The sequence below is a fragment of the Macrobrachium nipponense genome, chromosome 2 (genome assembly GCF_015104395.2).
Source record: "Macrobrachium nipponense isolate FS-2020 chromosome 2, ASM1510439v2, whole genome shotgun sequence".
In the NCBI taxonomy this organism is placed as follows: Eukaryota; Metazoa; Arthropoda; class Malacostraca; order Decapoda; family Palaemonidae; genus Macrobrachium; species Macrobrachium nipponense.
This window is the reverse complement of record NC_087201.1, coordinates 76,240,381-76,259,807: the sequence shown is the minus strand read 5'-3', so window position 1 is coordinate 76,259,807 and position 19,427 is coordinate 76,240,381. Positions and strand designations below refer to the sequence as shown.

The 19,427-nt window shown below is 34.1% G+C and overlaps 1 protein-coding gene across 1 annotated transcript in view; it reads right to left on the bottom strand.

Annotated features, from left to right (window-relative positions):
• The window catches only part of LOC135220673 (uncharacterized), a 15,866-nt gene extending 14,470 nt beyond the window's left edge, over positions 1 to 1,396 (bottom strand). The window contains exon 1 of the mRNA XM_064258052.1: positions 43 to 1,396. The gene's annotated coding sequence lies outside the window, so the exon portion shown is untranslated. The remainder of the gene's footprint in view (positions 1 to 42) is intronic.
• Between the last annotated feature and the right edge of the window lie 18,031 nt (positions 1,397 to 19,427).

Sequence of the window (19,427 nt, the reverse complement as noted above, 5' to 3'; positions counted from 1 at the left end):
ATATGTTTGTCCCTCGATTACGCAACTTTTATGAGTACTCACCAAATGTATAGATGTCTTGATCAAGAAGGGACAATCCTTAAAGGTAAATAGGAGACTACTATGAGATTCAGGGTCTCTGTAACACGGTTTTTTGGACTTCGCTCCTTGTCAAAGCATCGGATGTAGCTGAAAGTTGACATGTGTATATTTTACAACCACACACAAATTTTGTCAGCATTATCAATAACCTAAAGCCGACAGTTTTAATTTTTATAGAGTAAAAATGATCTAGCCGACGCCATGGCCAATGATTACGAGCCAAGAGTCGAAAAACATACATTACGTAAGCAAGGTAAACACACCTTTTGACGAAATGTTGCCCCGCCCATCCACCAGACAGAAACTCTATCGGCTCTGAAACCCAAAGACTTTATGAATGGCGGAACGATACATAGATGTGGGTGGGGTATCAGTGCTAGCGTAGTAATACTACTGTAGCGGTAGTGCCGAAACAGTATAGCAGTAATATACATGAATTAAACGTTTAGGCCAACTGCTGGGATCCTTGAGGATCCTTTAGCACTTCTTACAACTATTCGAGAAATTAGTTTTTATAGCCAGAAGTTAAATTTTCTAATCCAACAATGCCCATGGTAGCCTTCAGTATTATCCTGAATTATAACGAGGCGAAAGTGGGTGGAACCTCATGAAGTCATCATGCTGACGATAATTATTGGTGAAGGTTTAAAGCCAATATACGGTACCGGCTATTTTTTTTTCAGTAAATAGGTAGATAGCCAATAAATAAAAATTGCTTGACATTGGATATAGCAGTTATCAAATCAAGCTTGTCTACTATGTTTTTGAAAATTACCAACTATTCCCTACATCTTGTCAATCTGATTGTGACCTATAAAATAAACTGTAATTTCTTAGGAAACCTATTTTGGGAGTTAGACAAATAATCGAAGTGTTTTTGTATTTATTAACATATTTTGTTGGTTCATTATGACAATTATCAGTGGAGAGGTTCCAGAGTTCATAAAGGTGTACTGCTTTGCTTGTATTTAAATTTGTATGTCATTGTTGCCAGAGGTTTAGCCTTCGTTACGTATAGCCAATCATCCATCGAGAAAGAGGGAAGAAATGCTGTCATAAGTTACGTAACGAGTGCGTTCGAAACCTTTTCTCTGAGTAAGTCTTCAAAAAAGTCACTTTTACATTATAAGTACCAAATTTATTCAACCTAAGTAATGCAGAATACAGTCAAAATTTATGTGTAGATATAATATGTATTCTGAATAAGCGTTATATTTATGAAATGCTTAGATAAAAAGTTATTGCGAAAAAACCGTGTTACAGAGGCCCTGAATCTCATAGTAGTGGCCTGCTTCAGAGTGAGGATTGATTTGCAAATTCTAAGGGTTAGCGTAAAGAATCATATTGAATGCACAATCATAGTAAGAGAACTAACAACACCCTGTGGGTTTTAAGGGGGGTGAATTATGAATCAGATCTTGAAATAGATACTTAGGTGGCCGGGTGTAGCCGGGCAAGTGATACGATGGAGACGCAAAGGAAAGGGAGAATCCCGGAGTAACACGAGGTGCGATTCCAGACTCCACAGCAACATAGATAGCACATCTGAATCGGGGAGCAGAGCTGTCTTTCTCAATGGCGCCGATGGGAAAGCGATTGTATGGCACTCACATAATATACTTAGGCTGGGACTTATTGCCGTCTCCAGAAGGAAACGGGGTTTAGCCTATATAGGTGCGAACGTGCGAATCCGCTGTAGAGTGAAATCGTCTACGGCAGTTTTCGTTGTTGTTTAAGATTAAGCCAGCCTTGTGCTGGCACGGGCTCTTGCTCCTGGAGCAGTCCGTAACTGGATCATCTGTAAACATATAGCGCCTCAGTGGCGTGGTCGGTATGGTGTTGGCGTACCACCTCGGATAGCTCGAGCTCGATTCTCAGGCATTCCACTGAAGTGTGAGAGATGTGTATTTCTGGTGATAGAAGTTCACTCTCGACGTGGTACGGAAGTCACGTAAAGCCGTTGGTCCCCTTACTGAATAACCACTGGTTCCATGCAACGTAAAAACACCATACAAACAAACAAACAAACAAACAATCTATAAAAATACAACAAAGTGCTTTTGGCGGTTAGTTGTTGAATTGAAAGAGGGTGAAATGCAGGGTTGTAACCCCTTTGAACCTGAAGGTACCCATCAGTAGGAGAGAATCTACGGCCGACTCTTCCGAGACTTTTGTCCGTTCAAAGTTCGCCGTCATCTCGGCAGATGGTGGGGGTTGTCTCTCCTGCGACCTGCGACCTCGTGGTCGAAACACCATGTGGCAGCCATGTGGCCAATTCAATACGGGGACGTTTAATCCCTTCCTCGGCCAGGTACGCCTTCGATTCCAATACCTGAAAGGACAAGGAAGGCGACCGCAGTCAAAGGGGATGAGAGATGGTTCAGAGTTAATCCCTCACAAGGAGTGGTGTGTGAGCGTCAGAGGTGACTGTACCTGCAATGAATTGTTAAGAATTATTGTTATTTTGACTTTACTTTGAAATGGAGATGGTTTAATCCTCATACAATATATATATATAATATATATATATATATATATATATATATATATATATATATAGTATATATCTCTACACACACGCACACACACACATATATATATATATATATATATATATATATATATATATATATATATATATATATATATATATATATGTGTGTGTGTGTGTGTGTGTGTATGTGTGTGTCTGTCTGTGTCTATGTACTTGGTATAGGCACATCCTAGGAACTACTTTTCAAATGTGCCTAATTGGCTGTCTGGCAGTGAAAGATGACAACCATTTTTTTCTTAAGATGGACGTTATATTATTGTTCGAAAGTTGACTGGATTTCTTTTCCCCCAGATTGCTAAACGTCAGGAATTAAGCCGACTTCTTGCAAAGGGAACACTGCAACCGGAGTTGCAGATGATTACATGGACTCCACAGCACAGTGATTTGCAACTTCTTTGGCAAGGCCTTTTGTTGTTGTTTTACGTTTCCGAAGGCTTTGTCCCATTCTTGGAACTGTTATTAGTTACTGGAGCATGCTCGAAAACATATATATATCGACGCAGATATCGTTTTGGTATAAAAAACTGCATAAATCTGTAAAATAAAGACCATCTTAACAAAAAATGGTTACCATCTTGGATTTCCAAATGGCCAATTACATAGACTTGACTAAAAACCATTAGAAAATTACTGTGCCAAATTTGGTCTTTGTATAACTGAATTGCCCAAATGCTTTTCGAAAAATTACGTTTATTATTTGAGTTTAGTAGTGGGGCAATAAAAACATATATAAAATCGTTTTTTAAAATGTTTTCAAGTTTTCTACTTCAGACCTGAAACAGAAATGAATTCAGATTGAAGAAACCGAGTGATAAGGTTAGAGCGATTAAAAATCGACAAAATTTTAATTTACAATATTTTTTTCCAAAGGCATTCAGCCAACACTGAACGGCTATTGATTGCGAAGTTTGAATACCAGGATTAGTTCGCGGGAAAAAAAATTCATCATCGTTTTCAAAAGCACTTGTGAATAGGTTTATTCATGAGGTGGTTGTAATTATCTAAAACTTTTCAACGAGCGAATAATAATTTTCCAACGAGTACCGGAAGCCAATGATGTGAAATAAAAAAGAAAAGAAAAGAGAGATTAGAAGACGGATATCACAGAATGCAAGAGTTGAGCAAATTTTTTTTATAATAGTTGGGTAATAAAAGAGTAAAAGGGTGGCATTCTTTTCAGTGAAGGTTATGTTTATAGGCAAGGAGTAACTACTTCGTTAAAGGGAGATATTTTTCGTTACGTGGAAATCAATAAACATTAAGAAAGTATAAGTAAGAAATTATACCCTCTTGCCAAGACAATAAGAGCATATGTGCATGTGTTAAAATTTCAGTAAATATTATCTTGAACACTTGATTTCCTACCCATTTAGTAATGTATGACACTATGGATGGTCTGATGTGATCCACCTGAAATTGTAGATATTTAAGCTGAATACAATGGTGGGACAAGAGCCCCCGCCCCCTTCAACAACCACCACCACCACCACCTCATCTTCCTCCCCAAAACTCCCTCCAAATTAAAAGTTTTATACCACAGCAAAGTCGCGTTTTATATTTCTATTTTTTTTCCAAAAATCACCTATCATATCATTTACATATGAAATGACAATGTACGACAAAAATTAATTAATTTACAACGGAAAAAATCAATCAGTTCAATAATTTTTTGATGGAAAGGACATTATATTTTTCTTAATAAAAAACGAAGGGCTGTTTGCCAGTTATAATTAACGCAATATATATATATATATATATATATATATATATATATATATATATATATATATATATATATATATATATATATATATCATATATCTATATCATACGGACACACACATACAAATGTATATTTATGTGTTGTGTGTATATATGTATCTATGTAAGTACACATATATATATATATGTGTGTGTGTGTGTGCAATTACGAAATCTCAGTAATATCTAGCACCTGCATTACAATGGTCTTAGTGCATGATAGGTGTAGCTCATAGTGACAAAAGGTCTTTTAACAGTAAATTTAATGTTTAGATTACTTGAAACTGTTCACATACTGAAATTGTATATTTATGCCACAAAGTAATAAGTTAATGCCAAAACATGTGAGGCCAAAATTAATTGTGGAATTACAAATAATGAATAGCTAACCAATCCCACGCTTTTGTTAAAGGAAATGAAGGTTAAATATTTCTTGATGTTGCTCAGTATGTTTTACTTAACGAAGTACTAAACTGCGCTCTGGTGAAATGAAGCTGATGTTTACACATTTCTTGTTTAAACAATTCATGAAAAAGACAAATGAATTTATTAACAAAAAACAAACTAGATGTTCAAATTTTTGTACGGTTATTTATTTATTTATACTATATATTTTGTGATAGACAATAAAGATGAGTTGCAATCATTTGAATACACACAATATAAGCAACATTATATATATATATATATATATATATATATATATATATATATATATATATATATATATATATATACTTGTTTGTATGTTTTATTCGAGCTACAAATGTCCTTTAATACCTAATTGGCTCTACCTCGCAATTGATATATTTTCATATATGTAAACGGAAGGGAATTCTTTAGTTGATAATAATTTCGTCCCCTCATGGGATCGAACCACCGTCCAGCGGACAGGGACGAAATCAAGACGACAATGATGTTAACGATTCGGCTAACAAGTTAACGTCACTGTCGTCTTGATTTCGTCGCTGTCCTCTGGACGGTGGTTCGATCCCATGTGGAAACGAAAATTATTATCAACTAAAAAATTCCTGTTCGGTTTACATATATGAAATATATCAATTCCGAGGTAGAGCAAATTAGATATTAAAGGACATTTGTGGCTCGAATAATTTACATGAATCACGGTGATGTGATATATATATATAATATATATATATATATATATATATATATATATATATATATATTAAGTGTTACATTTTAAAATATATATTTCCATATATAAATAAGACGATGACCCAAGGGGTCACTGTTGAGATAGCAAGGAGTGTGATAGGGATTGATAAACAGAATGCAAGCTAGGCCTTGGCATGCTGTATCAGCGGTGCCCTGATTTGCATTTGCCTGTGATAATCAAATCCATTGTTGTGTCAAACAGGTCACAGTGCTTTCGCCTGAGAACCTATTGACCTATAACCCACAGACATCTACGTGACTTCCTCTCACATGTTTGTCTATCTGTATGTTAGTATGCTGAGCTAATCTTTGCTCTCCTACGGTTTTGTAAATGCATTGTAACTCAGAACTCTACTTCCCTCCTAGAATCAAGTTCTCTTAATCGCCTTCTTGCCTCTACTCAAGCGATGTAGTTTTGCAAATATATTATTAAGTTTATCATCATGAGTTTGAAACATCTTCGCCTTTATACCCAAATACGACACTGACTTAGAAATTATCGTCGCAATCTCCGACGAGGATGGGAAGTATACAAACAGATACTTGCGTATAACATCTCAGGTCTTAATAACCTCACAGTGCGCCTCGTTATACAAGGCTCAGCACTACATATACATATATATATATATTATATATATTATATATATATATATATATATATATATATATATATATATGTGTGTATAACTGAATCACGAAAGTTAGGATCGGGATAAATCCATAAATAAAGATATATGCCACGAAGGAAAAATAAACGAAGGAGGTCTGCAAGATCTTTCGACGTTAAAAGTCCTTTACTGAGCAGAGACTCAAAGTCTCTGCTCAGTAAAGGACTTTTAACGTCGAAAGATCTTGCAGACCTCCTTCGTTTATTTTTCCTTCGTGGCATATATCTTTATATATATTTATATATTTATTTATAATATATATATAATATATATATTTATATATATATCATAATATATATATATATGTATATATATAAATATATATATATATATATATATATATATATATATATATATCTTTTATATATATATATTTATTTATTTATTTATAATCCATGTTAATCCTGGAGAAAAACCACACAATAAATTTTAAAGGGACAAAGGTTGATTTTGCATGTAACGACAGGGCTTTGAGGCGAGTAAGAAGTAGAATGGGTGTTAATTTCCCTAAACGAGACCTATACAGGAAATACTGAAATTACAGATAAGACAGCTATTAGTGAAGAGATATGTAGAAGGGGAGAATTTCAAACGTTAGGAATATATGGGCCAATGATGATCCTGCTTCCTCTCTTGTTTCCTCCACACAGGTCATTTCTCCAACAAACCACTCAACCAGCATAGAGCAAGCATTTGACAACAGAAACATTCCTCCACGAAGATCAAGACGAATTCTGGAAAGGATGAGGGCTCAAGCCACCTGTTCATACATAATAGTTAATTAGCTTGTTACCTAATCTTTACAATTTCAAATGTTATCATAAGAAAAGTCTGTTTGTACTCCTACATGCCAGTTCCTCGAGGCAATATATTATACCTTAGTGAACAAGACCACAGCTGATGGTCAAAAGCTATAAGTTGCTATACGAGAAATATATATTTTATAAAACTACGGAAGGATTTTACGTTATTGTGGATTGTATCCCCACTTACTTAGAGGTACGACGTAGTACCTAGCTTCTGCATATATCATATATCTTGCCGAGTCTTTACGACTATATGGCACTAGTTTAAATAAATTAAACAAACAGGAAACCCTCTTACCTCTCGTTGCTGGTTATCCTTCTGCAAATGGAATCAAGCTAAAAAATACAAGCTGGGCCAATGAATCCTCGTAGATACAAAAATATACTTTTTATTTCCCAAATTAGCTAAACATTAAATGGAACAAAATGAACGTAAAATGGTGTAAATAAAAGAACTAAGTCTGAATCTCAGAAAAATCGTAAACTGTCATTTTCCTTTCCTGAATCAGATTAGGTAAACTCTCCCCCTAAATCTCAGTCTGATTAATTATGCATTTAAATGGTCAAAGTCTTTTTAGAGAACCCATTCTCTATATAATGCCATGAACCCATCTGAAATAAAGAGACATATTTATTATATCACTCCAACATGTGAAAAAATATTAAATGAACATGTACACACTACACTTCTCTCTCTCATTTCAAAGGGTAACTTTTTCAAAGTCTTAATAGTACACTACCTTGCGATGGATGCGCCGTCGAGTCGTCCAAAACGTGTTCTATACCACAACACCAGTAATCAAAGAGTGTCACCTTCTTTGGCACCTCAGACTATTGGACCCCATACATTACACGTCACGAACACACACACACATGGTCACGCCGTTTGGAATGGCATAGCAACTGAGTGCCGCATTCAGTCATGTGACCTCCTAAGGGGTTGTCAAATCCATATCACATAGTCACCAATTCTGACTCTTTTATTTCAATTCAGCACTCTTCAAGGAATCAAGTGCTTGTCGCTAAGCCCTCCTGTCACTATGTGGAGAAAGCTGAGATTAACAATTCACTGCCACACCTGTTTTTTTTTTTTAAAAGATATATATATATTATATATATATAATATATATATATATATGATATATATGTATATATATATATATATAAAATATATATATATATATTATATATATATATATATATACATATATATAATATATATATATATATATATATACACATATGTATACACTATATATGTATATTATATATTATATTGTATATAACATATTATAACATATATGTAAGTGCTGCATAAGCAGAATATATGGAATGTTATTCCATAATAAAAAAAAACTAAAAACTATGATTAATTAAAACCAGTGACCCAAGAGGTCAACCAGTTTGCTTGCAGGAATGTGATCAGACCAGATGTGATAAAGTAGGCTAAGATGACGTGTTGTAATCAGTCAGTGTCTAGTTGCCGTCGTCACCTGTGGTCATTCATATGTTTTGAAAACTGTAGTCCAAGATTCCTGCTTGAGACAACCACCGTGACCTATAGCTCAAACGGCCTACGTGACTTGTACTCTATGTCATCTGTGTGTATGTTCGTATGTTCGAGCTACTGTCTGCTTCCTTTATGATTTGTAAACGAGATTGTAGTCAGAATTCAATCAGCCATCATCATTGGCAGACCTGTACAAATTTACCTGATCTTCATCAAGTAATCTCAGAGAATAGAGATATTTTTGTACTTCGTGTTTTCTACTAGAAACCTCACATCAGAAAGAAGATATTGAATGAACTTAGAAACTATCATCATGAGTTGAAACATCTCCGTCGTCATAACCAAAGAAGATACTGACTTCGTAAGTTATCATCAAAACCCAAGACACTCCAATGAGTATGGAAGTCATAACAAACCGACCTTAGCGTAAAATTATCGCAGGTCTAAATAACCTCACAGGGCGCCTTATTATACAAAGGCATGAGCCCTATATATATATATATATATATATATATATATATATATTTATATATATATATATATATATATATATATATATATTAAAGTATGCGTGTGTGTGTGATGTAAGGCAGGTATATATATATATATATATATAATTTATATATATATATATATATATATATATATATATATATATATAATATATATTAAGTATGGCTGTGTGTGTGTGATGTAGCAGGTAATATATATGTACATATATATATATATATATATATTATATATATATATATATATTATATATATATATATATAAATATTATAAGAGGTTCAGGAGGTCCATTGATACTTACATGAAGGCCAATGTTTTATTACAAAACGTTTCGCACATCAACTTTGTGCATCTTCAGTCTGTTAAAAGAAAAATGTATATATTAAAAAACTAAAAATAAGGATTCACAATAGTATTCATGTTAAAATGCAATAAAAATATAAACAGTTAAAAAAAGAGAGAAAAAGAACCACTGAGGTACCAACCAACTAGAGTGGAAGGAAAGCAAGGAATGATTTTTGAGAGAGCCAGGTCCAAGACGTTGACTCTAGAGTCAATTCAGAATTCACGACTGCAGTATATCGAAAAAAGACGTTCATTGGATTAGCCAATAACTTCTATAGTTCTTGTCAGAGAACCTTTAAAATTAATACCATATACACACTGGTCCATAGAGCTTTGAAATACTCATCCAACTGGCAAATTTTTCATAACGAAATGGAATTTTTAATAACCTTTTTTCAAAAAAACTCCTATCCCAAAAACATTGTACATAATATAATTAATGAAATAGTAGGTAACTATATCCAACCACCTCCTCCGCTAATGGATGTCCCAAAGAAACTAATGTATGCGTCGATTCCATATATAACTAACTCGAAGTTTTCTCTCAGACTCACACAAATAATAGAACAAGAAATTCCTTGTCTCAAAATTAAACTTATCTCAAATAATCCTTGCAAAATTGGCTCACTTTTTAATTTCAAAGATCGTCTGCAGGACTTTATGAGATCCAACGTTGTATATAAATTCAAATGCGCAGGATGCCCTGCAACTTACGTGGGATCTACTCAAAGATTACTGCAGGTGAGATATTGCAGCCATATGGGTTTCAGTTATAGAACAGGTCAAAGAATTGGTAATCCTGAATTTTCTAATATCAAGAATCATGCCGCTAAATGCAAAATAAATGTATCGAAACAGGACTTCTCGATAATAGGTTACACTAAAGACCCGGACCACCTGACTACCTTGGAATCATTTATTATTAAAAGACAGGTTCCCCCATTGAATACAACACCTCGGCTTCACCTCTACATCTGGCATAGTCAACGTCTTGGACCTGGCTCTCTCAAAAATCATTCCTTGCTTTCCTTCCACTCTAGTTGGTTGGTACCTCAGTGGTTCTTCTTCTCTCTTTTTTTTTTAACTGTTTATATTTTTATTGCATTTTAACTTGAATACTATTGTGAATCCTTATTTTTAGTTTTTTAATATATGCATTTCTCTTTTAACAGACTGAAGATGCACAAAGTTGATGTGCTAAACGTTTTGTAATAAACATTGGCCTTCATGTGAAGTATCATTGGACCTCCTGAACCTCTTATGTCTCAGCTCCTGTATATACCTATAATATATATATATATATATATATATATATATATATATATATAGATATATATATATATATATATATAGTATATATATATATATATATATATATATATATATATATATATATATATATATATATATATATATATATATATATATATATATATATATATATATATATCATATATATACTATATATATATATATATATATATATATATATATGAACCTCTTATGTCTGTGCTCCTGTATATATATATATATATATATATATATATATATATATATATATATATATATATATATTATATATATATATATATATATGACTGGTAAAAATGTTCTGTAACAACAGAATTCCATCTAATAAAAGGAGAGCCCTATAAAAACACCAAAATATAGAGAGAAAAGTAACTATATTCAAGAGACTGCTGTCTCCCTCTTCAGGTAGATGAATGAGAAAAGTTTTCAGAAAAGGTGGTATTTACACCAAGAGGTCCATCCACAGGCAAGCCAATTTAGGTCACCCCCGCTGATAATCTTCTTTTAATCTTCTTAAGTGTTGGTTGAATGAAAACCTTGTCGATCGTATCTGAAATCCATGCTCCTTTTGAGATGTTCATTACCTGCCTCTCTTTTATTAAAGCCGATTCCATCATTTGACTCTTGTACCGGCAGTTGCTGCTATAAATTACACGTGACAAATTCCAATTTATTCTATGGTTATGTTCATTTATATGGTTGAAAATAGCCGAGTTCTGTTGTCCATACCTAACTGACCGTTTGTGTTGTATTAATCTCTGGGGAAGTGATTTACCTGTAAATCCGATGTAAGATTGGTCACAGTCCTGGCATGGGATTTCGTATACCCGAGTCTCCTTGGGAGATGTCTTTTGTTGGATGTTAGTCAGGGATTTAGCTAAGGTGTTTGGGTAAGTAAATGCAAGTGGTTAGATTTTCCGAAGGTGTGGATTACTCTCTTAATCGTGTCCAGGTGAGGAATTTTTATTTTATTGTTGGGTGTATCTCTGGTCTTGTCTTTAGGGGGTCGGTAGAAAATTACGTTTGCTTTGTGAATTGCTTTCTCAATTATATGGTCAGGATACTTTAAAGATGAAAGTTGCTTGCAAATTAGTTCAAATTCTTTTTCCAGGAATTCTGGGGAACAAATTCGTAAGGCTCTTAAGAACAGGTTGCTAGCTACACCTATCTTGATAGTAATGTCGTGATAGCTAAAGTAGTGAATGTATGAAAGTGAGAACGTTGGTTTTCTGTATATGGTAAATTTGTATTCTGTCGGGTCTCTGATTATTAAAACATCAAGAAAAGGAATTTTGTTGTCTGTTTCCCATTCAACTTTAAATTTGATGCTGGGCACTAATGCGTTTAATTTCGAGAGGAATTCATTAAAATTGCCCCACCTATTATCCCAAAACGTTCCCACAGAATTTTTTTCGGAAAGTAAGATTAATTGGCCAAGACAAAAAGAGTATTGAACTATTAGAGAAATTTAAAGTAATTAATCCTAAATTACCCTACTTTTATGGCCCTCCCAAAACTCACAAAGACAATCTTCCATTCAGACCTATCGTTTCATGTGCCAGAGCTTTCAATCACAAAATTTCTAAATGGTTAGCTGGCCTCCTTTCCCCTTTTTTAGGCACTTTTTCTCCCAGTCACTTTAAACATTTATAGCAGCAACTGCCAGTACAAGAGTCAAATGATGGAATCGGCCTTAATAAAAGAGAGGCAGGTAATGAACATCTCAAAAGGAGCATGGATTTCAGATACGATCGAAAAGGTTTTCATTCAACCAACACTTAAGAAGATTAAAGGAAGATTATCAGCGGGGGTGACCTACATTGGCTTGCCTGTGGATGGACCTCTTGGTATAATACCACCTTTTCTGTAAACTTTTCTCATTCATATACCTGAAGAAGGGAGACAGCAGTCTCTGAAATATAGTACTTTTCTCTCTATATTTTGGTGTTTTTTATGGGTTCCTTTTATTGAGATATTATATATATATATATATATATATATATATATATATATATATATATATATATACATACATATATATATACAATATATATATATATATATATATATATATATATATATATATATATATATTATATATATATATATACTATATATATATATATATATCATATATATATATATATATATCTATATCATATATATATATATATATATATATATATATATATATATATATAATATATATATACTAAGTACCTATAATGCCATGGCGAAAGTGACCTCCAAATCCTCTTTTGGTGTTATTATACATAATAACAAGAAATAAAAATCATAAAAAACAACATTCACAAGTAAAAAACAATTTCTGATATGGAGCAACTATTCTGTTACAGTAATGATTTTGGAGTTATCCTATATTTAGTAGCATTCAGAGGACTGAAACTGTACAACTGCAAAGGAAATCCTATGTGTAATTAAGAAGTTTACCCTTTCATTAATGGTCGCCGCTTTTTTTTTTACCAATTATCATTACAAATCACAAAAATGAAACTATTTAGTCGTTTATTAATTAGCACTCGATTTTGATTATTCAATGGCTTCAGCTGTTGATTTGCCAAGCTTTGGTTAACTTATATTACGACAGATTTCTCTCTTCTCTCTCTCTCTCTCTCTCTCTCTCTCACACGCACCAATTGGTTACCTAGCAACGGGACCTATAGTTTATTGTGGGATCCGAACCACATCAAGAATTGAATTTTATCACAAGAAATAAATTCCTCTGATTTCGCTTTGGCAGAGTGGAGTATCGAACCCAGACCCTGGGATCGGTAGTCGAGCACGTAACCGACTCGCCAAACGAGAAACTGCTTCTGTACGTATTCTACTCACACCGGCCATATGATCGCCCTACAGATGTCATGGGAATTAAGGCGAGAAAGTATTAATTATATACTGGGTTGTATTTTAAATTGTGCGATTTAATTTTGGTTATCTTAATTGCTCGTAGTCAAAGGATTTAAGAGGTTTGTGATTGTAGATTTATGAATAGGGTGAAGGTCATACGCTCTTTAGCCTACTCCCATTTACATAACTTCAGAAAATACAATCATACTATAATGGGCGTAATGTCTGTCTGTCAGTCTGTCTGTCATTCAATCACGGGCAAACGGCTGGTCAGATGGGCATGAAACTTGGCAGGGTTATGGTGGGGACCCCTAAGATGGTTTGTAATGGGGTTTCATCCAACCTACCCCCCTTCTTTGTAGGGGGTGGGGGGGAGAAGTGATTCCCTGAAACGGAGCTGTTTCTGGCCGTGAAACGAGGCTGGTTATTCCCGTAGACTTAGTCACTTTACGAATTTTCATACATAATTTCTGTACAACTTCCCCGGAGAAAGTCGCGAATATTCCAGCTTGGACACAATAGAAGATGAAAATTATCATCAATATTCGCAAGATTTTTTTAATAACTTAATTCCATTGGGACTGCCAGTGCACAAAATAACGTTGAAGAAGTACTGCCCGGTAATGTTGCTTCGGAATTTCGATACTGCCAATGGACATTGCAACGGAACGAGGTACACCATTATGGAGCTAAACTCCCACATCATTGAAGCAGTGATAGCAACGGGCCCTCACACCAGCAAACGTCTGTTCATCCCCCAGATTCCTCTGATGCTTTCGAACAACCAGTTTCCGTTCCAGTTACGGCGCAGGCAGTTTCCCATCAACCTGGCCTTCTCATTCACTGCAAACAAGTCGCAGGGCCAGACTTTGGATCGTGTTGGTGTGTTTCTGCCGTCACCCATGTTCACGCATGGCCAACTGTATGTGGCGACGAGCAGAGCAACTGACTCTGCCAACTTGAAATTAAGTTGTGGACAAACTGATGATATTGTGTACAAAGAGGTTCTGTAGTAGGTATGTATAAAAATCGCCCTTCTTTTAATATTGCTGAACAAATAGTACATATAAATTTTTCATTTCTGCACCCGTATTTTATCACCCATCGTAGATGGGTAAGTTTGCTAGTAACAATAATTAAATGAACACAGATTCTACAAGAGCCAACATATTTATAACATCCAATATTACTCAATATAAGAGACAAGAAATCGGGGTGTGGGACCGTCACCGGAGACGGGAAGGTTAGGAAACTGGGTTGAAGGAGGGATGAGAAAAATAAGGGAGAGGGAGGGGGGTTAGGGAGGGACGGAATGGGGATAAAAGACGTTTGAATGTCTATATAGGTTGGCGATGCTTGGCAACACCATGTAAGTTAAGAGGAAACGCCTTAACTAACACAATTTGACAATGCACTATATTACCAAAAATTAGCGGGAGGCGTCGTGTAAGCTGCGTCAAAGCAGCAATTCGATCAAACAATTAGTTTGAAAGATATTTGTGAGAAACGATGACTTGTGGTCCCTGAAGTGGATAGTAGGATAGTAGTGAGGCCAGAGTATTTGCAACTTACATCCCTCAAGAAGCCCCAGATGGTTAGGAAAGAATAGGTTCAATAGCAAAATTTGGCTGATTTGCTTAAAAAAATTATTATGTGTGCTTTCAGCAATTGTATAAATACGTATGTGTACATACAGATAATATGTATAGTATATAAAGCTAAGAACTATAGTTCCCGCTTGATAAGGGTGGAAGTTAGTCCACCAAAATATAGTTCTTAGCTTTAAACTAGTGTTTTAATGGACCTTTTATACTTGAGACGTATCCTGCTTTAACAGAAGATTTCATATTATATTTCTATAATATATATATATATATATATATATATATATATATATATATATATAATATATATATATATATTATTACGTTTATTGCCCCTCTCGTCTACCCAGCATTTATTCATTTTAGTTAGTTCTAAAAGAGCAGCCATTTTCCCCTAACATAAGCTGATTTTGGGAGAGAAACACGAGGCAGGCCGATAGATCGGAATTTCCGTTCGGGCTCGAGCTTAGAGTAAGACAGGCAGGTCACAGGATTAGCTAGGCCTCGATGCGGGCTTTAGGGATTCCTAACATAAGACCTCTTTTCCTCCCAAATTCACTGGTTGTGTTTTTCACATTTTTCAGACAATGCCGGAGGCTGTGTGTGAAATCCAGGCGATTCAAAAACATCCAGCTTCTGTCTCAGTCGAAGCTAGTATCTACAGGAGTGCAGACATGCCTCCTCCTCTGACTGGAAGTCAGCCCTTTGTCGTCCCACCTGGTTGGACCCCCTCATACATCACGACATATGTTCAAGCCTCAAGGATTAAAGGTACGTCTAGAAAGTGCAAAATTCAACCAGCTCTGTTTCTCCAAGACGACTCTTGCTAATTTCATTTTCAAATCTCCCTTGTTTCACTTCTATTTTGAAATCCCTTTGTCCTCATCGGGGCATGTGCTCCCCCCTGTGACCTGTTAAAGCTTAAGTCTTAATTGAATATTTCATTTAAATACTAGAGTTCCTCCCCCAGTGTGTGAGATAAAATTGAATAACTGTAACTTTGTGCAAGAAGCCTATTTTATTATGTCTAATCTGGGAACTATTCCAGATCTGTGCCGAGTCACGTGTCCATGTCTTCGCGCTCGCAAGTGCTTCCTTAATGCAAGAACTATGAGTAATTTTGGAAACCAGCAATTGAAGTAAATCTGATTTTAGCCAGCTCCCCTTGTGAGAGATAGGATTGGTCCACTTGCGGACAAACTGCACTTACTTTTTCCCAGGCCATTCAACGGCCTCTTGTAAATAAATAATGCAAATTAATTAGCTGAGTTTCCTGGCGACGTATTATAGAGTAAACATAACCAAATCAATCCTTTTAATGCAAGTTAGAATCAAGATATTCTGCATTTTTCCCTCTAATATTTTCCTTTACGTATTTGGGTTCTCAAGGACACACCCATACGTAAAAAAATGTTATTATATATATATATTATATATATATATATATATATATATATATATATATGTATATATATTGTTACGAAGTGCCAAGCATCTGGTTACTACACTCACCATTCATTTATTGTTACCTCACAAAAGCCAGACACCTGAACCCTCATAACCAACCATTATTAAAAACGACCTGGAACTTACTATAAAGGCAACAGGGATCCCTTCAACAACTTACCAGTATTGCAGAAAATCAGACTAAGTTCAATCAAAAACAGGTGTGAGGTATCTTGTAAGTAATTAGGTTAATCAAACGGCATCACTCCATCAACTACTTTAAAAGTCTAAGTATTTCCCTGATTCCAGAAGTCTAAGTACTTCCCTGGTTCTAAGTCACTTCAAGTAAACTGAAAGAAAGCCGATCAATTACCACTCTATGTTTCTACTTAACATCAAAATAATCAAATGCAAATATACTGGTTATAAATGAAAATACTTATAAAAATTTTTAATACAAAAGTGTATTATGAAACTCAAAATTTATAAGTGAAATTCACAAAATCAGGGAAAATTACTGTTACTTGAAAGCAAAGTAAAGTTTAATTAATTCTTGAATTAAATTAAGTAAAATTAAATCAAAATTAATTTATCACAAAATTCAAGAAAATTAATTCAATTGAAATTCAAAAGTGTTAGGCAATAATTGAAAATTTGAAATTAATTCACAAGTGCTAAACAAAAATAAAACTTGAAAAGAATTCTAAGTAAATGCAAATTAGTTCACAAGTGTTAAATTTAATTAAACGTGCAATGATTAAGCAATGAAAATAACCAAGTCAATTAAATTGTGAATGCAAATGAAAATACAGAAAAATGTAGACAGTATCAAAATAAAAAGGCACACTTCAATAAGAAAATGAAAAAAATGTACAAAATGAAACAAACACAAAATCTTTTCACTCAAAACATTGTAACCATCAGTTTTTACCAAACCTTCGTAACCATCTGTTATTAGTTATTAGTTAACCACTGTTTCTATCAGTTATTAGTTTCTTACCAAACCATCATAACCATTAGATATTAGTTGCAACTAATAAAAATATAACACACTTTACCTTTTTGGTATACCAACTTCTTTCTTTGCTGCAGTCTTGTTTTATACTTTCACAAAAACCAGGCGCCATTACAATAACAATGTTTGTTCAGATTCCACAAAAAACACTATTTAACACTAAGTAAACTCTAAGAAATATCAAATATGAAATTCTCAAGTTACGAGTGACCAATTTACGTTACATTAATATAATCACAAGGATGTTGAGGGAGAGAGAGAGAGAGAGAGAGAGAGAGAGAGAGAGAGAGAGAGAGAGAGAGAAGGAGAGATAGATGTTAACGCCTCGAGAATCTAAGATCTAATGAAACTCTCTTCCTTACGAAAGCTGGACAGGGGAGATGACAAAACGTTTTTGGGTAATAATTCTTCTAGAAGCTTCGAAATCTTACGCAACTTCATATACAAAATGTGTAATCTGCACGTGGCATTCGGCAAAGACATACGCGTATGAGACCAGTCTGTTAAAAAAAAGACATATACTCTACTCGATCGACACGAAGCAGGAGCCCTTATCTTACATGATGACAGATTCTCAAAGTGCAAATGAAGTCTTGAGCTCGCTTATCAAACGTGTTGACAGATTAGGAAAGTAAACGGATCTCTGAGTTCCTCTAATCTCACAGTGCTGACATAATAGGGAAACAATCGTAGTTCTGAATGGACAAAGGAAATCTCTCTCTTTTTACATTCTACGTTATATATATACTCTTTTTATAATATGTTATGCGAAATCTGAACACACATTTAAAACATCCTATCTCTAAGCTATTTAGGAATCTGAAAAAATGTTGCACAATTCTACATAACATTTTACACAGTCACAGAGGAGATATATACATTTTGAAAGTAGCAATATATAATAATATATGTATGTATACATAAATTATATATATATATTATATATTATATTATATTATAATATATATATATAATATATATATATATATATATATATCTATATATATATATATATATATATATATATATATATATATATATATATATATATATAGATATATATAGATATATATATATATATATATATATATATATCTATATATTATATATATTAATATATTATATTTAAATATATTATATATATATATATTATATATATATATATATATATATATTTACGTATTTAGCGGGCCTTGAGAGAGGCTATATACGTAAACGGAATAATTGAGGGAGGACAGAAGGAAATTAATCGAACTTACCGTAAAACTGATAATTCGTGATAATTTCTTTAGAGGGAAAGGTCGCCAGAAAACTCAGCTCGTTACTTTACAGCTATTTATTTACAAAAAGGCCCTTGCTGGCCTGGAGAAAAGGTAGCTTATATATCTCTCCCAAATGGATAGCTGGCTAAAGTGGAGTAATTCAAGCTGGTTTCATAAACTTGGGTAATGCACACTTGCGGGCAGAGAGACATGACACGTGGCTCCGGGAATCTGGAAAAGAATCCCAGGTTAAACAAGATAAAAGGAAAAAATTACTTCTTGTTTTGATGAATTAATTCTCTAACACTGGGGAGAAAGAACTTTTAATGTTTCACTGAGGTATGCAATGACTTCATTGGTCTGGGATGATCACACAAGGGGAAGCATGCGGCCATGAGGCAGTGAGAGGGAACAAAAGGATGAATTCCTTTTGGGGGCTGGAAATTGAATTGGGAGAATGAGGATCAAATGATAATAGGATGGGAGAGACTGGCAATATGCTGTTC